Here is a 22,467-nt window from a genome sequence, read left to right as displayed (position 1 = left end):
TGTTTTCCATTCATTGCCCTGTTTAATTCGCACAAGATTATACGCCCCTCGAAGATCTATCTTGGTGAACCAACTAGCCCCCTTAATCCGAGCAAATAAATCAGACAGCAGCGGCAAAGGGTACTGAAATTTGACTGTGATCTTATTAAGAAGGCGGTAATCAATACAAGGTCTCAAAGAGCCATCCTTCTTGGCCACAAAAAAAGAACCCTGCTCCCAACGGTGAGGACGACGGGCGAATATGACCTTTCTCCAAGAATTCCTTTATATAACTCCGCATAGCGGCGTGCTCTGGCACAGATAAATTAAACAGTCGGCCCTTAGGAAACCTACTACCAGGAATCAAATTAATAGCACAATCGCAATCCCTATGAGGAGGTAATGCACCGGATTTGGGCTCTTCAAATACATCCCGGTAATCTGACAAAAACTCAGGGACTTCAGAAGGAGTGGAAGGCGAAATTGACAGCAATGGAACATCACCATGTACCCCCTGACAACCCCAGCCGGACACAGACATAGATTTCCAATCCAATACTGGATTATGGACCTGTAGCCATGGCAACCCCAAAACGACCACATCATGCAGATTATGCAACACCAAAAAGCGAATATCCTCCTGATGTGCAGGAGCCATGCACATGGTCAATTGAGTCCAGTACTGAGGCTTATTCTTGGCCAAAGGCATAGCATCAATTCCTCTCAATGGAATAGGATACTGCAAGGGCTCCAAGAAAAAACCACAGTGCCTGGCAAACTCCAAGTCCATCAAATTCAGGGCAGCGCCTGAATCCACAAATGCCATAACAGAATAGGACGACAGAGAGCAAATCAGAGTAACGGACAAAAGAAATTTAGACTGTACAGTACTAATGGTGGCAGACCTAGCGAACCGCTTAGTGCGCTTAGGACAATCGGAGATAGCATGAGTGGAATCACCACAGTAAAAACACAGGCCATTCCGACGTCTGTTTTCTTGCCGTTCAGCTCTGGTCAAAGTCCTATCACACTGCATAGGCTCAGGCCTATGCTCAGAGAATACCGCCAAATAGTGCACAGCTTTGCGCTCACGCAAGCGCCGATCGATCTGAATGGCCAGGGACATAGACTCATTCAGACCAGCAGGCGTGGGAAACCCCACCATGACATCCTTAAGGGCTTCAGAAAGACCCTTTCTGAAAATTGCCGCCAGGGCACACTCATTCCACTGAGTAAGCACAGACCACTTTCTAAACTTCTGACAGTATACCTCCGCTTCATCCTGACCCTGAAACAAAGCCAGCAAGATTTTCTCTGCCTGATCCTCTGAATTTGGTTCATCATAAAGCAATCCAAGCGCCAGAAAAAACGCATCTACATCACGCAATGCAGGATCTCCTGGCGCAAGGGAAAATGCCCAGTCTTGAGGGTCACCACGCAACAAAGAAATAATGATTTTTACTTGTTGAACGGGGTCACCAGAGGAGCGGGGTTTCAAAGCTAGAAACAGTTTACAATTATTTTTGAAATTCAAGAACCTAGATCTATCCCCAGAAAACAAATCAGGAATTGGAATTCTAGGCTCTAACATCGGATTCTGAACCACAAAATCTTGAATGTTTTGTACCCTTGCAGTGAGATGATCCACACAAGAGGACAGACCTTGAATGTCCATATCTACACCTGTGTCCTGAACCACCCAGAGGCTTAGGGGAAAAGAAAGACAAAAAACACTGCAGAGAAAAAAAAATGGTCTCAGAACTTCTCTTATCCCTCTATTGAGATGCATTAATACTTTGGGCCAGCTGTACTGTTATGGACCTGGTGGTTAGGAGCACCCGGAACGACCTGATGGTTAAACTCACACAGGACAAGCTCTGGGAAGTGGGAGCTCTGCCAACCGCAACCCCTAATCCTATCACACAACTAGAAATAGCCATGGAGTGTACCTAACACGACCTAGAAGCCTCTTCACAGCCTAAGAGCTAACTAGCCCTAAAGATAGAAAATAAAGCCTACCTTGCCTCAGAGAAATTCCCCAAATGAAAAGGCAGCCCCCCACATATATTGACTGTGAGTAAAGATGAAAGTCACAAACACAGAAATGAAACAGGTTTCAGCAAAGGGAGGCCAGACTTACTAAACAGACTGAGGATAGGAAAGGTATCTTTGCGGTCAGCACAAAACCCTACAAAAAGACCACGCAGAGTGTGCAAAAAGACCTCCGCACCGACTCACGGTGCGGAGGTGCCACTCTGCATCCCAGAGCTTCCAGCTAGCAGGGCAAGATCATGATAGCCAGCTGGACAAGGAAACAATGAACAAATAAATAACTAGCAGGGACTTAACTTCTGCTGGAGTAGACAGGTCACCAGAAAGATCCAAGAGCGAACTGAACCAGTACAAGAACATTGACAGCTGGCATGGAGTAACGATCTGAGTGGAGTTAAATAGAACAGCCAGCCAAAGAATAAACTACGTCACCTGTGGAAGGAACCTCAGAAGCAGCAGCTCCACTCACAGCCACCAGAGGGAGTCCATGGACAGAACTCGCCGAAGTACCATTCATTCATGAGAGTGGAGCCGTGCATGCAAGTTGTATGGAGTGGAGCCATGTATGTAGGAGGTGTACGGAGAGGAGCCGTGTATGCAAAGGTGTATGGAGTGGAGCCGCGTATGTAGGAGTAACTATGTGTGGCCATTATACTGTACGCAATATTGTGTGGCCATTATACAGTATGGAGCATCATGTGTGGCCATTATACAGTATGGAGCAGCATGTGGGGCCATTATACTGTACGCAATATTGTGTGGCCATTATACAGTATGGAGCATCATGTGACCATTTACAGTATGGAAAACAATTTGGGGCCATTATACTGTGCGCAGTATCATGTGTGGCCATTATACAGTATGTAGTATCATGTGTGGCCATTATACAGTATGGAGCATCATTTATGGCCATTATACAGTATGGAGCACTATGTGAGGCCATTATATAGTATGGAGCACTATGTGAGGCCATTATACTGTACGCCAGAGGTGTCAAACTGCATTCCTCAAGGGCCTCAATCCATGATTGTTTTCAAGATTTCCTTAGCATTGCACAAGGTGCTGGAATCATTCTGTGCAGGTGATTAAATTATCACCTGTGCAATACAAGGAAATCCTGAAAACATGACCTGTTTGCAGCCCTCGAGGACTGCAGTTTGACACCTCTGCTGTACGCAGTATCATGCGTGGCCATTATACAGTATATAGTATCATGTGTGGCCATTATACAGTATGGAGCACTATGTGTGGCTATTTTACAGTATGGAGCATCATGTGCGGTCATTATACAGTATGGAGCATCATGTGTGGCCATTATACAGTATGGAGCATCATGTGTGGCCATTATACAGTATGGAGCATCATGTGCGGTCATTATACAGTATGGAGCATCATGTGTGGCCATTATACAGTATGGAGCACTATGTGGGGCCATTAAACTGTACGCAGTATCATGTGTGGCCATTATACAGTGTGTAGAATCATGTGTGGCCATTATACAGTATGGAGCATCATGTGTGCCCATTATACAGTATGGTGCACTATGTGGGGCCATTATACTGTGCGCAGTAACATTAAAACCTACAAAAGAAAAAAGTAAACGAAAACCCTGATGTAACTAAGTAAAAAAGCAAAAGTGCATTTAAATAACAGAGTTTTTAGTAATACTGTTTTTTTTATAAAAAAAAATAGCACAAAAGCCATCACACCTCGTCACGGTTACTCTGATCGGGACAGTCCTACACTGTCTAATATTAAAACCTTACCATGTGTCAATGTTGACCTCACTGTGAACAAGGGCAGACGAAAGGACTGGGCCCAACCAGTGAAACACTAGACTGGGGAAGCCTAAGGCTGGTTTCACATTTGCGTTTAGTAACGCTGCGTTTGTACCGCATATAAACGCATGCGTCATGTTTTCCTATGTTTAACACTAAAAACGCATGCTTTTTTTTGTACGCGTTTGACAACGCATGCGTTTTTACGATGCATGCATCCTGCCGCGGAAATGCAACATGTAGTAATTTTCAGAGGCGTCTATTTGGCGCATGGAAACGCATGCGTTCATTTGCGTCCAAAAAATACATTGCTGTCTATGTAAACGCATGCGTTTTTACGCACATGCGTTTGGTTGCGTTTTTGAACACATGCGTTTCAATTGAGATAACCATGTCTAGACACTGGTAAGCCACCCCCTACCATCAAGGTGATAAAAGGGTGTGGACAGTTTCAGGACACTTCTCACCAGACTCTCAAGAAGACAAGACACTGGCAGGCCGCATTTTGGAGGACAAGACCCTGAACAATGTGAGTATATCCTAACCAATGCCTTTATTTTCTGTCTCTACATGTCCTAATTTCTTCAATTTCTTTCTTTCTACATGCGTCAGAATGTCTTCTTTGGAGTCTTCATCTGATGAGGAATATCAGCCACGTCAGTCGGAAGTGGAGCATGTCAGTGAGGTGAGTATTTGCCTCATCAGCTTGGTAAGTATTCACTGCCACATCGACACATGTGACAATTTGATTTTTCCTTTTTTTTTTTCGAGCACTTCTACTGAGGCACAGAACGGGCAGGAGCAGCGGAGTCAAGCTCTGGTGAGAAGACGGCAGCGGGTACGTATACAAGGCTGACTGTCTTCATTGTAATATTCTTGAATCTTCCTTTCTTTACACTCGTATTTCTTTAATTTTTTGTTCTGGAATCCTTTTGTATGTTGACTTTCATATTTATGCCATTTCTCAGCATCTGTTGTCTTTCTTTTCCTTATGTAATTGAGCAAACTTTAATGACTTTCTTTAATTTTTAGGTTTCACAACGGGACGATGACCTGATCGACAATGACCTCCTAATCACCCTGGTCCAGGAGCGAGTCCCGTTGTGGGACAGCCGGGATCCACTGCATTCGATCAACACCACGATCCGGCGTTTATGGAATGAGGTGGCCCAAGCGATGTGGGATGGCTGGGACAACGCCCCGACACGGGTCCGTAGTGCATTTGGTAAGTATTGCAATGCAGTGTGAAGCAGCAGAGACCTTGGCCGTGCTCTCTTGACTGTGTGTGATGAAAGAAACTCTCAGGAGTTTCTCTCATCACACACAGTTGTCTTTGCACGGCAAAAAGTCCATTTCCTGACCATAATGTTTTTTTTTTGTTTTTTTTTAACAGTGGACAAAGTAAAAACACGTTGGCGTTTGATGAAGGACCGCTTCAACAAGGACCTGCGCCAAGAGAGTCGTGTTCCCAGTGGTTCAGGAGCAAGGATCCGAACGTACAAGTATCATCGCGTTCTGTCATTTTTAAGACCAGTCCTTGTCCAGAGAACGTAAGTATTTATCACATGCTTTCGGTTGTATTGTATTGACATAATCTGTATTTTTAAATTCCACAGGATTTTGCGTCTGGTTAATTTTTGGTATTAATTTTCTGTTTCCTTTTTTCACAGCACGACTGTCGGCCCAGGTTCTGGAGCGGTCCTTCATCCGACAGCCACGGACCCGTCCCAGCCATCCAGCAGCGCAGCAGCAGGTGGGCCTTCCACACTAACTGGAGACCAGGGAGCTGGCCCATCAGGTCTTCCCCTTTTGCAGTCCTCTTCCACTGCCCCATTTTTTGGGGCTCATCCCGGCAGCGGCAGAGGGCTGCGGACAGGTCACTCATGCCCGAGTTTTTGCACTTGAGCTCGGTTTTCCACGAAGCAATCAAGGCTTTAGGTGACCGAATGGATCTTTCTCATAACCTCTTGAATGCCCGTATCCAGGAGGTCACCAAAAGCCTTGATCAGGTGAAAGCCGACCTCCAGAGGCCAGCTCATCATTTTTTTAACCAAATTGAGCAGGGCATGTCGGAACACCTTAGCCCTGATCTCCAGCTCAGTGTGATGCAGGCCTGCAATGCTGTTTATGTGCAGGCTATGCAGCAGAGTCGGTATTTCCTGCAGAAAGTGGCGGCATATCCAACTGTGCCGTCACTGTCACGATTAACCTCAATGCCGACCTCTGCTGCATACCACTGCACGGCCACCTCAATTCCTTCCACAGGCGGACTCCACTACAGCGCCAACACCATGACGAGTGCAGTTGGACGTCCCACCACCACCACCGTGACAACCGCAGCTCCTGCTTGGACCTCCTCCACTGATACCACGATGCAGCAGGACCCTGGCGTGGCTTTTCGGTCCGACCCCACTACGATGCAGCAGGACCCTGGCATGGCTTTCAGGACCGCCCCCACCACGATGCAGCAGGACCCTGGCATGCCTTTACGGACCGGCCCCACCACGATGCAGCAGGACCCTGGCAGGGCTTTCCGGACTGCCCCCACCATGATGCAGCAGGACCCTGGCATGCCTTTACGGACCGGCCCCACCACGATACATCAGGACCCTGGCAGGGCTTTCCGGACCGCCACCACCACGACGCAGCAGGACCCTGTCATGGCTTTATGTACCGCCCCCACCACGACGCAGCAGGACACTGGCATGGCCGTTCGCTCAACAAGCGCTATGGACTGTGAGAGAGTGCAGCCGAACCCTGACAGGTCACCCGCCACCACGCCACGGCATATGAGCCCACCAAGACGTCCCCCTACCGGGCAAAACAAAAAAAAACTCAGAAAAAATAGAAACAAAAAACTTAGTATTCCTCCCCCTTCACCTACCGATGTGCCTGTATTGTCAGTTTTGTCTCACCCTTCCAGTGCGTCTCAAGCCTCTCATGTGTCAAGCCCCATCCCCGAACTACCAGACCCATCTAGTTTCATTGCCCCTTCTCCTGCCACCTCTGCGTCGTCCACGGAGAGCCAGGCCTCAGTTCTTCACACCCCCTGTTTACATCACTCTACCCCAAGCCGGCGCAGTAAAAAATAATTTTTTGACTTTGTTAACAAAATAAAACATGTTTGATTTGCCACAATTATGTTTGGTTTATTGTGTCTATCGCCGCCGGCAACACACACCGTGCGCCAACAAACTTCGCCACACGCTTACTTTTTGGGCCGCAACATATCTCCAGTAGTTAAAAATACAAGACTGCAGGTTTGTGTGTCTTTAGTATACAGATATGAGGTGGGCCCAAAGAATATTACATGTATCTCCATAATCTCTTTTTTGTGTGTGCCTAGTGTGACAGTCTGAAGAGAAAATGGTGGAAATACAGTGCAGAACTCTACTGAACAGGTCAGGTGTCAAAAAACTCATTAGTTATGACACCTGACCTGTTAAATAGAGAACTGTCTTGTATAACCTCCATTTTCTCTTCTTTATACAAATCTATTACACACAAATTGAGGGGACAATGGTGGTCACACGCTACATATCTATGCTCACCTGCACAGGTGTCAGAAATAGTGAATTCATGAGCCTGTATATGTTTATCATGAATTCATTATTTCTGACACCTGACTTGATGGGTATAGATAGTGTGAAAGTGATTGTCTCTTCAGTTTGTGTCCAATGGATACAGGAGAAGACAATCCTGACGCAATGACGTCAACAAGCTTACAAATAAAGCAACATGGCTACCATTACTAGCAGTATGTGGCCAGTGTGTTATAACAGGATTTGTGAACCAAAACAAGGAGCGGAACAATTAGAGGTCAATTATGATATTAACATAATAACTAGCACCTCTGCCTTTATCACCCACTCCTGGTTTTGGATTACAAAAAATGATATTAAATACAAATACCAAATACTGCCAGTTTTGGACAACCTTGGTTTGTAGAGGAAAAAGATAGGAGAGACGGTCAACACAACCAACACTAAGGTTTATTAACGTGAAATATTATTTTCATTGTAGAAAATTACTGGTACAGATAAAGTTAGAACAGGACATTTACACAACATTGTCCTGCCATGACACACGTCCAATATCTGAATAAAAAAGGCAGCAAATTGGTCCCGCATGAGACCAACGGCTGCAGTTGACCGCAGCGGGTGATGCTGGAAATCGGGCAGTGGGTGTGCAACAGGTTCATCCAGTTCAATGTTGGGTCACTCCTTAGTCATTATGTGGAGAACCACACAGGCTTTGACCACCTCGTCAACTGTTTCCACTTTTAGATTTATGGCTGATGCAAGAATGCGCCATTTAGCAACCAGAATGCCAAAGGTGCACTCTACTGTTCTTCGGGCCCTGGTCAGTCTGTAGTTAAAGATCCTTTTAGTGTGGTTCAAGTCCCGACTGGAATAGGGCTTCAGTAGATTTTCACACATCTGGAAGGCCTGATCCCCAACCATAACAAATGGCAGCGGTGGACCTTGAGTGTTGGGGAGAGGCTGTGGAGGGGGAAAATTTAAATTTTTGCCATAGACACGCCGGCCCATATCCGAGCTCTTGAATGTCTGGCAATCGTTGCCATGGCCAAAAGCTCCAATGTCCACGGCGATGAAGCGACAGTCCGCATCAGCTATTGCCATGAGCACAACAGAAAAATATTTCTTATAGTTGAAATACTCCGATCCGGTTCTGGCAGGTTTGATAATGCGGATGTGCTTTCCATCCACCGCTCCTAAACAGTTGGGGAAATCACACACATTCCAGAATTTTTCTGCAATTTCACGCCACATGTCCGCGGTGGGTAGGGGTATAAACTCATCCCGGAGTACATTCCACAAAGCCCGACAGGTGTCCACAACTATTCCGGACAGGGTGGATATTCCAAGGCGGTATTGGAAGTGGAGGGATGATAAACTCTCTCCTGTGGCAAGAAATCTAGAAGAAAAACACACACAAAAAAACATTACAATATATTCTTTTTATGGTGTGGTTACAATAAAAAAAAGGAAAATACACAAAAATACATGTCAGAATAACCTAAATTTGGACTGTCATTGGTTTAGATTTTGAACGTACCTTAATGTCACCAGCAGACGTTCCTCAGGTGGGATCGCTCTACGGAGCTGGGTGTCCTGTCACCGTATGGCTCCTTAGACACGAGAAAGCAAATCTCGGAACTATTCTTGCGACATTCGCGTGTACTCCTGGAATTTCTCCGGGTTGGCATTCAGCTCGGCATAGAGCGTGTGATAGGCTCCACGGCTCTCACGTAGTTCGATAATGGGGTGCCTCCAAAAACGCCTACGTTGTCTCCTTCTCCATCTTTCACGATTTCTGTCTTGCTCCCAAGCAAAAGCACAGGCAAGAAACAGCTTGAAGCTGAAATCCAGGTTGAAATAAAAGCTCTCCATGCGAAGATCCATCATGACACAGGATACAGTAGCAAACTGTTAAAATTTCAGTAGACCTAGGGTCTATATATAGAGATCCCATCATATACGCCCTCTCTAGTCCCATTGGTGGTGTCTGGTTATCTTGATTTTTCTCTTGTGAAATTTCTCTTCTTGCGCACCAAGAATTGTTGCATTCTGTGCAACCCGGGGTGTGGCCTCCCTGTTCCTGAGCTAGAGACTATATAAGGCTTCCCCAGTCTAGTGTTTCACTGGTTGGGCCCAGTCCTTTCGTCTGCCCTTATTCACAGTGAGGTCAACATTGACACATGGTAAGGTTTTAATATTAGACAGTGTAGGACTGTCCCGATCAGAGTAACCGTGACGAGGTGGGATGGCTTTTGTGCTATTTTTTTATCAAAAAACAGTATTACTAAAAACTCTGTGTTATTTAAATGCAGTATGGAGCATCATGTGTGGCCATTATACAGTATTGAGCATCATGTGTGGCCATTATACAGTATGGAGCATCATGTGTGGCCATTATACAGTATGGAGCATCATGTGTGGTCATTATACAGTATGGAGCATCATGTGTGGCCATTATACAGTATAGAGTATTATGTGTGGCCATTATACAGTATTGAGCATCATGTGTGGCCATTATACAGTATGGAGCATCATGTGTGGCCATTATACAGTATTGAGCATCATGTGTGGTCATTATACAGTATGGAGCATCATGTGTGGCCATTATACAGTATAGAGTATTATGTGTGGCCATTATACAGTATGGAGCATTTTGTGTGGCCATTATACAGTATGGAGCATCATGTGTGGCCATTATACAGTATGGAGCATCATGTGTGGCCATTATACAGTATGGAGCATCATGTTTGGCCATTATACAGTATGGAGCACTGTGTGGCCATATTTTTTTGTTTATAAGTATTGTTTATGAAACAGAGTGATCAGCAGTGCTAAATGGGTGTGGTTGGGATGTGGATATGGGTGTGACTAGTTGTGAAATGGGTGTGGTCAGAGGCGTGGCCTAAAATTTTCTGCGGCGCAAGGAGTTTTATGGCTTTTAGCTGGGAAAGCCAGTCTTTTGTCTGAAACCATGTAATCCTTGGTGTATCAGAGAGTTATTCAAGATGGAATAATTCCACCCCCAAGTAGTGACATAGGTGTCCAAGTTACATATTCCGGATGTTCACCGAGAGATTTATAACTCACTGAAATTGCTAGGATCTAAATCCAATGAAATGCAAGGAATGGTTTTCTCCGTAAGCGGGTCATATAGCTACTCCGTGTTTACACTCAAAGTAACCCCCATGATGTGGTGAGCATCATGATCATTGTGTCGTTCTTATGCAAGGTTGCATCCTGGAGCTACGGTGGATATGAATGTTCCATAACGCTGAGTCCCTCTGAGAAAGTAGGAGTGCTTTCCATAGCTCCGCCCACTCAGTGATGTCACGATCAAGGGGTATAAGACACAGAGCTCAGTTTTCACTAGCTTTTGACCAGGAAGCTAGCTGAGAGATGCTCTGTAAGGCTACATTCACATTTGCGTCTTTGGACGCAGCGTCGTCGACGCAACGCACGACGCATGTTAATCGCATGTAAAACGCAGTTTTTTTTGACGCATGCGTTCAATGCATGCTGCGTCTTGTGGAAGGAGCCATTACCAGGGAGGACAAACAGCTCCAGAGATCAATTTCTGCAGAGGAACGGCTGCTGGTGACTCTACGGTATGTAATGTAGCTCTTTGAATGACTGATGTGTTCTGCCCTTTTTTTTGGGGGGGGGGGAAATTTTTTGGGGTTGGGTATGGTGAATGTATTTTTTTTTATTACAATGTACTTTAATTTAATTTCTTTATTTTTCTTCTTGGCAGTTTCCTGGCTACCGGAGAGACCTTAAGATCCCTGTATTTCCAATTTAGGATTGGAGTCTCCACACTTTCGGGAATTATTGCCGACACATGCCGTGCTTTGTGGGACAGTCTCCAGGATGAATTTTTACCCCTCCCTACAACTGAAATATGGCAGGCCAACGCAAAGAAATTTGAACAACTGTGTTCTTTCCCTAACCGTATTGGAGCTGTGGATGGGAAGCACATTAGGATTACAAAGCCAGCAAGAAGTGGATCTCAGTTCTTTAATTATAAAAAATACTTTTCCACCATGCTCATGGCAATTGCAGGTGCGGACTGCAGGTTTCTCGCCGTGGACATTGGAGCGTTTGACTGTGCAAATGACTCACGGCCAAAGGTTATATGGGAACAATTTTAATTTCCCCCAGCCACGACCTCTTCCCAACACCGAAGGCCCGGCAATGCCATTTGTTGTGGTTGGGGATGAGGCATTTCAAATGAGTGGCAACCTACTGAAACCCTACTCCTGTCGGGGCTTGGACCACACAAAAAGTATTTTTAATTACAGACTGTACAGGGCCAGAAGAACTGTGGAGTGCGCCTTTGGGATCCTGGTGTTCAAATGGCGTATTTTAGGATCCGTCATCAATCTGAAAATTGAGACAGTGGATGAGGTGGTGAAGGCTTGTGTGGTTCTCCACAATTATATTATGGCCAAAGAGAGAGTGAACGGGGAACTAGATGAACCCATTCCAAACCCATTGCCCGATTACCAAGATCATCCTGTGAGGACAACTGTTGAAACTGTGCAGATGATTTGCTTCCTATTTTGTATCTGATGTTGGCCGTGTGTCATGGCAAGATACAATGGTTTAGTGCTTATGTTTTTTACTGTAATACTTTATTCAGCTTTTAAATAAAAAATAATACCTTTATAGTGCTAAAAAAAAGATATAATGACAAGAAAAGATTTCTACACCATTATGTCCAATAAATGTAACCAGTAAAGGTGCCTAATGTAATGTTATTTCAAATTTGGCATCTACCTATATTTTAAAAATGTTTGTGTTTTGACTAAACTTACTTTAATGTGCCCTAACATATAAAAACTTGCTATCCCTTTTTTTCTAATGTTGTGGTTAATAAAAAACTTTTTAACACTTCTCCAAAGTCCATTTGCCTACCAACTGCTGTAAAACTGGGTAACGCCGAAAATGTACAGAGGTGATCACCAGCTCCCATATTGACTCAGCAAAACCACCCTTTTATTCACATGGCCGTGTGTTCGATAGGTGACCGAACTTGATCGGCTCCCTCCTTGACAAACTGTCAAGCTTCCAGACTAGTTGCATATGGAACACGGCTTCATTGAGCGCACTGGCTGATCAACTATTTTCACCCACCGCAGCAGCATGTGCCGCGACAGTGTGACAGGCACTACACATGCATGGCGAGGCCAACAAATTGGCTTTGGTTGTTCATGTGTTGTGCCAGTCACACAGCCTTGGAACATGCGGTTGTGGTGCCGGAAAAAAGTAGATCATCAACCACACACAAGGATGCCGGGTCCATATGCATGTAGTTGGAAAGTGTTTTGGAGGGAGCCGATCTTGTTCGCTCCACTCTTGTGAGTCAAAACTATTGAAGTCAGGATGCTGAAATACATCCTGATTCAAATAGTGTCGACACTTGGCCACGTCTCACCGGAGCCCTGACCTTAAGGTACCGTCACACATAACGATATCGTTGCTTTTTGTGACGTAGCAACGATATTGTTAAGGAAATCGTTGTGTGACAGCGACCAACGATCAGGCCCCTGCTGGGAGATCGTTGGTCGCTGAGGAAAGTCCAGAATTTTTTTTTGTCGCTGGACTTCCCGCTGACATCGCTGGATCGGCGTGTGTGACACCGATCCAGCGATGTCTTCACTGGTAACCAGGGTAAATATCGGGTTACTAAGCGCAGGGCCGTGCTTAGTAACCCGATGTTTACCCTGGTTACCAGTGTAAACGTTAAAAAAACAAACACTACATACTTACCTTCAGCTGTCTGTCCCCGGCGCTCTGCTTCTCTGCACTCCTCCTGCATCCTGTGTCAGCGCCGGCCAGCCGGAAAGCACAGAGGTGACGTCACCGCTCTGCTTTTCGGCTGACCGGCGCTCACAGTGCAGAGGAAAGCACAGCGCCAGAGGACAGACACGGAATGTAAGTATGTAATGTTTGTGTTTTTTACGTTTACGCTGGTAACCAGGGTAAACATCGGGTTACTAAGCGCGGCCCTGCGCTTAGTAACCCGATGTTTACCCTGGTTACCGGGGACCTCGGGATCGTTGGTCGCTGGAGAGCGGTCTGTGTGACAGCTCTCCAGCGACCACACAGCGACGCTGCAGCGATCCGGATCGTTGTCGGTATCGCTGCAGCGTCGCTTAGTGTGACGGTACCCTTATTGTATGTGTACAATCTATGTGATAATCCTGTTTGTGTTTGTAAACACCTCATAGAACAGTGAGAGACACCAAAAAAACTCTACTTAAAAATTGATAAAATAGTGTCTGACATTGCATATATATGAGGTGTATAAAACACAAAATGTGTGTAGACGGCGCACGGTGTGAGTTGCCGATAACTATAGCGAACAATAAATACAAATATTGCTTGAAAAACAACTGTTTTATTTGGGGGAAACAAAAAGAAAAGGGGGAAAGAAAACTATGGGGTATCAATGCTTGCTATTAGTGGTGATTGGTAGCTCCCTGCTTGGGAATGGCGAGAGGAGGAAGAGGAGGATGATGTGGAGCCGTAGTCTAATAGGCTGGAGGGCAATTCAAAGCCCTCTACGTACGCTGGCGACGAGACAGCAACCTCTGTAGGGGAGGGAGGAGGCAAAACCAGTCTGCTTGTTCTTGACTGGCTCTGGCTAGACCCCTGCCGCGATGTAGGTGTCTGTGTTGGAGCAGCCAGAGCCGCAGGAGCTGTTCTCTTTCTCTTTGTCTTCCTCCTTTTAGCTTGTCCCGCGGTGGCTTCCCCAGGACGGGTACGGGAGGTTGAGGGCCGAGCAGGAGCAGGACTCGGCGGCTCTGTGTGATGGTGTCTGTGGTGGCGTCCCTCGGCACGCGGACCTCGGTGGAGTGGCTGTGCAGCAGGAGTCGGAGTCATGCTAGCCAGCGATGGTACTACGGGCATTGTAGTCGCTGACTGCATGACCCGAGCCTGCTGCAGAGCACTCACGCAGGCATTGTTGCAGGCCTGCATCACCGAAATCTGGAGCTCTGGCGTAAGGTGTTCCACCATGCCCTTCGCAATGGCACTAAAAAAATGTTTTGCCGGCCTCGAGAGCTCGGATTCCATTGTTTCAAGGCGCCGGTTGATAGTGGCCAGAGCAGTGTCCATTCTATCTCCCAGCACTGTGAAACAATTTTGGAATACAGTGCCCAAATGAAAATATTCGGGCATTAGCGGCCTGTCCGAGGCCCGCTGACGCTGGCGGGAATAACTGAAAGAAGGAGCGACAGAGGCCTCGGCCAGGGGAACACCAGATGGACCGGCTGCCGGTTCTTCAGAAAGTGGTGCAAGCCTGCTCTCGCTGTGGGATGGCTGTGACGGGTCAGATGCCGATTCATGAAGGACCGCTCCAGATGGCCGATCAGGCTCGCGGGTGCTGCTGTGTGTTCTGTGAAAAGATAAGGAAAACATTAGTCTTCAAAAAATAACATATCACATACGCCAAGTCCTGTAATATAATAAAGTTTACATTACATCACACAACAATAGATTCCAATCTAATTGTAAGGGTAACCTCTGTCTCTCAGTCTGTCTGTCCTTTACTCATCATTCGCTGATTGTTCTCGCCAGCTGCCTGTTATGGCTGACGCGACCAATCAGCAGTCAATGCCTGTCGCCCGCATACTCAGCACTGTCATCGCCAAACACACGGCTGGCGTTAACGCAACATTTTTTGGGACAAAAAACATTGGTGTCAGAAACTCTTTAGTATTGACGCTGCCTATGCCGCATCAATATTAAACAATTTAAAGTTACCAATTTGATTTGAAAAAACCCCAGCTATGCTTGCCCTCTAGTGGCGTTTGAGACGACCGCCATTTTTTACACTGATCGCAGGACCTGCCATGACGTCACGGTCATGTGATCAAGACGTCATCACAGTTCCTGCGATCAGACCTACCCTGGCTCGGAACAGAACCTGTCATGGACTACAAGGACTCACGCGGTTAAAAAAAACAGTCACAAAAATGGATGGGCAATATACCATGCCACTAGGGAAAATGTAACGTGCATGGCCAATATACTACGTGGATGGGCAATATACTACGTGGATGGGCAATATACTATGTGACTGGCCAATATACTTTGTGGCTGGGCAATATACTACGTGGCTGGGCAATGTACTATGTGGCTGGGCAATATACTACGTGGCTGGGCAATATACTACGTGACTGGGCAATATACTACGTGGCTGGGCAATATACTACGTGGCTGGGCAATATACTACGTGGATGGGCAATGTACTATGTGGCTGGGCAATATACTACGTGGCTGGGCAATATACTACGTGGCTGGGCAATATACTATGTGGATGGGCAATATACTACGTGACTGGGCAATATACTACGTGACTGGGCAATATACTACGTGGCTGAGCAATATACTACGTGGCTGGGCAATATACTAAGTGGCTGGGCAATATACTATGTGGCTGGGCAATATACTACGTGACTGGGCAATATACTACGTGAATGATCAATATAATACGTAACTGGGCAATATACTACGTGGCTGCGCAAAAAACTTGTGGCTTGGCAATATACTATGTGGATGCGCAATGTAACACGTGACTGGGCAATATACTACGTGGCTGGGCAATATACTACGTGACTGGGCAATATACTACGTGGCTGGGCAATATACTACTCGACTGGGCAATATACTACGTGGCTGGGCAATATACTATGTGGCTGGGCAATATACTATGTGGATGCGCAATGTAACACGTGACTGGGCAATATACTACGTGACTGGGCAATATACTACGTGGCTGGGCAATATACTACGTGACTGGGCAATATACTACTCGACTGGGCAATATACTACGTGGCTGGGCAATATACTACGTGACTGGGCAATATACTACGTGGCTGGGCAATATACTACGTGACTGGGCAATATACTACGTGACTGGGCAATATACTACTTGACTGGGCAATATACTACGTGGCTGGGCAATATACTACGTGACTGGGCAATATACTATATGGCTGGGCAATATACTACGTGGCTGGGCAATATACTATGTGGCTGGGCAATATACTAAGTTGCTGGGCAATATACTACGTGTCTGGTCAATATACTACGTCACTGGGCAATATACTACGTGGCTGGGCAATATACTACATGGCTGGGCAATATACTACGTGGCTGGGCAATATACTACGTGACTCGGCAATATACTACGTCACTGGGCAATATACTACGTCACTGGGCAATATACTATGTGGCTGGGCAATATACTATGTGACTGGGCAATATACTACGTGGCTGGGCAATATACTACGTGGCTGGGCAATATACTACGTGACTGGGCAATATACTACGTGACTGGGCAATATACTACGTGGATGCGCAATGTAATAAGTGACTGGCCAATATACTATGTGGATGCGGAATATACTACGTGGATGGCCAATATACTACGTGGCTGGGCAATATACTATGTGGCTGGGCAATACACTACGTGGCTGGGCAATATACTACGTGACTGGGCAATATACTACGTGGCTGGGCAATACACTACGTGGCTGGGCAATGTACTATGTGGATGCGTAATATACTACGTGACTGGGCAATATACTATGTGGATGGCTGGGCAATGTACTACGTGGCTGCGCAAAAAACTTGTGGCTTGGCAATATACTATGTGGATGCGCAATGTAACACGTGACTGGGCAATATACTACGTGGCTGGGCAATATACTACGTGACTGGGCAATATACTACGTGGCTGGGCAATATACTACGTGACTGGGCAATATACTACTCGACTGGGCAATATACTACGTGACTGGGCAATATACTATGTGGATGGCTGGGCAATATACTACGTGGCTGCGCAAAAAACTTGTGGCTTGGCAATATACTATGTGGATGCGCAATGTAACACGTGACTGGGCAATATACTACGTGGCTGGGCAATATACTACGTGACTGGGCAATATACTACGTGGCTGGGCAATATACTACGTGACTGGGCAATATACTACTCGACTGGGCAATATACTACGTGGCTGGGCAATATACTACGTGACTGGGCAATATACTACGTGACTGGGCAATATACTACGTGACTGGGCAATATACTACTTGACTGGGCAATATACTACGTGGCTGGGCAATATACTACGTGACTGGGCAATATACTACGTGGCTGGGCAATATACTATGTGGCTGGGCAATATACTACGTGACTGGGCAATATACTACGTGACTGGGCAATATACTACGTGACTGGGCAATATACTACGTGAATGATCAATATAATACGTGACTGGGCAATATACTACGTGGCTGCGCAAAAAACTTGTGGCTGGGCAATATACTACGTGGCTGGGCAATATACTATATGGCTGGGCAATATACTACGTGACTGGGCAATATACTACGTGACTGGGCAATATACTACGTGACTGGGCAATATACTACGTGAATGATCAATATAATACGTGACTGGGCAATATACTACGTGGCTGCGCAAAAAACTTGTGGCTTGGCAATATACTATGTGGATGCGCAATGTAACACGTGACTGGGCAATATACTACGTGGCTGGGCAATATACTACGTGACTGGGCAATATACTACGTGGCTGGGCAATATACTACGTGACTGGGCAAAATACTACTTGGCTGGGCAATATACTACTCGACTGGGCAATATACTACGTGGCTGGGCAATATACTACGTGACTGGGCAATATACTACGTGGCTGGGCAATATACTACGTGACTCGGCAATATACTACGTCACTGGGCAATATACTACGTCACTGGGCAATATACTATGTGGCTGGGCAATATACTATGTGACTGGGCAATATACTACGTCACTGGGCAATATACTATGTGGCTGGGCAATATACTATGTGACTGGGCAATATACTACGTCACTGGGCAATATACTACGTCACTGGGCAATATACTATGTGGTTGGGCAATATACTATGTGACTGGGCAATATACTACGTCACTGGGCAATATACTACGTGACTGGGCAATATACTACGTGACTGGGCAATATACTACGTGGATGCGCAATGTAATAAGTGACTGGCCAATATACTATGTGGATGCGGAATATACTACGTGGATGGCCAATATACTACGTGGCTGGGCAATATACTATGTGGCTGGGCAATACACTACGTGGCTGGGCAATACACTACGTGGCTGGGCAATATACTACGTGACTGGGCAATATACTATGTGGCTGGGCAATACACTACGTGGCTGGGCAATATACTACGTGACTGGGCAATATACTATGTGGCTGGGCAATATACTACGTGGCTGGGCAATGTACTATGTGGATGCGTAATATACTACGTGACTGGGCAATATACTATGTGGATGGCTGGGCAATGTACTACGTGGCTGGGCAATATACTATGTGGATGGCTGGGCAATATACTATGTGGATGGCTGGGCAATGTACTACGTGACTGGGCAATATACTATGTGGATGGATGGGCAATATACTACGTGGCTGGGCAATATACTATGTGGCTGGGCAATATACTATGTGGATGGCTGGGCAATGTACTACGTGGCTGGGCAATATACTATGTGGATGGCTGGGCAATATACTATGTGGATGGGCAATATACTATGTGGCTGGGCAATATACTATGTGGATGGGCAATATACTATGTGGCTGGGCAATATACTATGTGGCTGGGCAATATACTATGTGGATGGCTGGGCAATGTACTACGTGGCTGGGCAATATACTATGTGGATGGCTGGGCAATATACTATGTGGATGGCTGGGCAATGTACTACGTGGCTGGGCAATATACTATGTGGATGGCTGGGCAATATACTATGTGGATGGCTGGGCAATATACTATGTGGATGGCTGGGCAATATACTATGTGGATGGCTGGGCAATGTACTACGTGGCTGGGCAATATACTATGTGGATGGCTGGGCAATGTACTACGTGACTGGACAATATACTATGTGGATGGATGGGCAATATACTACGTGGCTGGGCAATATACTATGTGGCTGGGCAATATGGTATGTGGACATGCATATTGTGCAGTACCCGATGCGTTGCACTAGGTACACCAATAATTAAATACTTACTCTCGGCGGCCAAGGATCGGTCTCAGGAACTGCAACGCCCTGTTATACTTGTATGTAGATGACCTGGCCACACCAGCACCACTTCGAGCCTTCTCCTCCTTACGTAGGCTTCAATTGAAACGGTCCTTCATGGATCGCCATCTGGTCTTCAACTTTTGGACTGTGAATGCAAACAACAAAAAAAAAAGGTTACATATTGTACATTTCCAAATGATAACACAACCGTGTGCGATGCAACTAAGTTGAAGGCGTTGATCGCATCACACACGGTTGTGTCATGGTCTGATGGGTCTGAGCGGAGTTTCAGAAATACTTACCAAACTTAAGATTTTTCCGCAGCGGAAGCGCTGTCAAAGCCATCCCACAGCGATTTTGCCACCTCAGCCCACATCCGCCTCAAGGCGACCTGGTCCACGTGCCGGGGGTCACGGCTGTCCCACAACGGGCCACGCTCCTGCATGCTGGAGATTAGGAGCTCAACATTGATACTCTCCTCGCGGTCCCGTTGTGAAACCTAGAATAATAGAAAAACATTAAGGTTAAAAGATTTGAAAAAATTGACAACAACCTCCACCACCACTCACCCCCCCCCCCAGAAAAAAAGGAAATAAAAATAAAAAAACATTCCTTTTTGTTTTGAAAAATACTTACTCGCCGACTTGCCGCCACAGCTTGGCCCCGAGGTCGCTGCTCCTGCTGGGTCCCTTCCTCCTCACTTGAAGAAGCCTGTAAAAATTGTTTACGAAAAAAATTAGTGCCAAGTCTACAAATGACAGCGAATAGTAAGCAACTGTACATGATTACTCACTGAACTCCCCTGAGTGGCTCGATGACTCCGTCGCCATTCTACTAAGATAATTCTGCAAGGAAAAATTGAAAAAAATATTACATTAAAAGCACAAAACACAGCCACATACAAGAAAATAGCAACATAACATTACTACCACAACGGACTGTTCACTCATAGGACAATGCCAACTCAACAAGCGTAGATCAAACCACAACGCCATACATTGCAATAAAAATCAATAGCAGATACGACACAATGCAGAGTATAAGTTCCAGAAAAGACAAAAAAACCATTCAGCTACAACAGCCCCCTATGTACAAATCAAAAATATTTGACACATATACCCCCAAAAAATAAAAATATTTACAAAGGGCAAAGAAAAGGCAAACTAGTGTAAAACGCCATACTTTACAAAAACAACAAGACATAATCCAAAACAACACCATCTGGTGACATAGTAACATAGTAACATAGTTAGTAAGGCCGAAAAAAAGCCATTTGTCCATCCAGTTCAGCCTATATTCCATCATAATAAATCCCCAGATCTACGTCCTTCTACAGAACCTAATTGTATGATACAATATTGTTCTGCTCCAGGAAGACATCCAGGCCTCTCTTGAACCCCTCGACTGAGTTCGCCATCACCACCTCCTCAGGCAAGCAATTCCAGATTCTCACTGCCCTAACAGTAAAGAATCCTCTTCTATGTTGGTGGAAAAACCTTCTCTCCTCCAGACGCAAAGAATGTGCCCGTCACCTTCCTTGGTATAAACAGATCCTCAGCGAGATATTTGTATTGTCCCCTTATATACTTATACATTGTTATTAGATCGCCCCTCTGTCGTCTTTTTTCTAGACTAAATAATCCTAATTTCGCTAATCTATCTGGGTATTGTAGTTCTCCCATCCCCTTTATTAATTTTGTTGCCCTCCTTTGTACTCTCTCTAGTTCCATTATATCCTTCCTGAGCACCGGTGCCCAAAACTGGACACAGTACTCCATGTGCGGTCTAACTAGGGATTTGTACAGAGGCAGTATAATGCTCTCATCATGTGTATCCAGACCTCTTTTAATGCACCCCATGATCCTGTTTGCCTTGGCAGCTGCTGCCTGGCACTGGCTGCTCCAGGTAAGTTTATCATTAACTAGGATCCCCAAGTCCTTCTCCCTGTCAGATTTACCCAGTGGTTTCCCGTTCAGTGTGTAATGGTGATATTGATTCCCTCTTCCCATGTGTATAACCTTACATTTATCATTGTTAAACCTCATCTGCCACCTTTCAGCCCAAGTTTCCAACTTATCCAGATCCATCTGTAGCAGAATACTATCTTCTCTTGTATTAACTGCTTTACATAGTTTTGTATCATCTGCAAATATCGATATTTTACTGTGTAAACCTTCTACCAGATCATTAATGAATATGTTGAAGAGAAGAGGTCCCAATACCGACCCCTGCGGTACCCCACTGGTCACAGCGACCCAGTTAGAGACTATACCATTTATAACCACCCTCTGCTTTCTATCACTAAGCCAGTTACTAACCCATTTACACACATTTTCCCCCAGACCAAGCATTCTCATTTTGTGCACCAACCTCTTGTGCGGCACGGTATCAAACGCTTTGGAAAAATCGAGATATACCACGTCCAATGACTCACCGTGGTCCAGCCTATAGCTTACCTCTTCATAAAAACTGATTAGATTGGTTTGACAGGAGCGATTTCTCATAAACCCATGCTGATATGGAGTTAAACAGTTATTCTCATTGAGATAATCCAGAATAACATCCCTCAGAAACCCTTCAAATATTTTACCAACAATAGAGGTTAACTTACTGGCCTATAATTTCCAGGTTCACTTTTAGAGCCCTTTTTGAATATTGGCACCACATTTGCTATGCGCCAGTCCTGCGGAACAGACCCTGTCGCTATAGAGTCCCTAAAAATAAGAAATAATGGTTTATCTATTACATTACTTAGTTCTCTTAGTACTCGTGGGTGTATGCCATCCGGACCCGGAGATTTATCTATTTTAATCTTATTTAGCCGGTTTCGCACCTCTTCTTGGGTTAGATTGGTGACCCTTAATATAGGGTTTTCATTGTTTCTTGGGATTTCACCTAGCATTTCATTTTCCACCGTGAATACCGTGGACATATAACCACAGAAATACATCAGAAACAGATAAAGGATAAAAACCATTCTATATAAACAAAATA

At 45.5% G+C, this 22,467-nt stretch overlaps 1 long non-coding RNA gene across 1 annotated transcript; it reads right to left on the bottom strand.

The window, feature by feature from the left end:
- Window positions 1–13,764: 13,764 nt before the first annotated feature.
- On the bottom strand, window positions 13,765–21,071 carry LOC138671882 (uncharacterized). Its single transcript, XR_011319470.1, has 5 exons — window positions 20,267–21,071; window positions 20,110–20,184; window positions 19,776–19,972; window positions 19,459–19,618; window positions 13,765–14,750 (listed from the first exon to the last, which is right to left on the bottom strand). It is a non-coding gene; the product is annotated as an uncharacterized lncRNA (long non-coding RNA).
- Window positions 21,072–22,467: the final 1,396 nt, after the last annotated feature.

Source organism: Ranitomeya imitator, chromosome 3 (assembly GCF_032444005.1).
Source record: "Ranitomeya imitator isolate aRanImi1 chromosome 3, aRanImi1.pri, whole genome shotgun sequence".
Taxonomy (NCBI): Eukaryota; Metazoa; Chordata; class Amphibia; order Anura; family Dendrobatidae; genus Ranitomeya; species Ranitomeya imitator.
The sequence above is the reverse complement of the archived record's forward strand: the minus strand, read 5'-3'. Positions and strand labels throughout refer to the sequence as shown.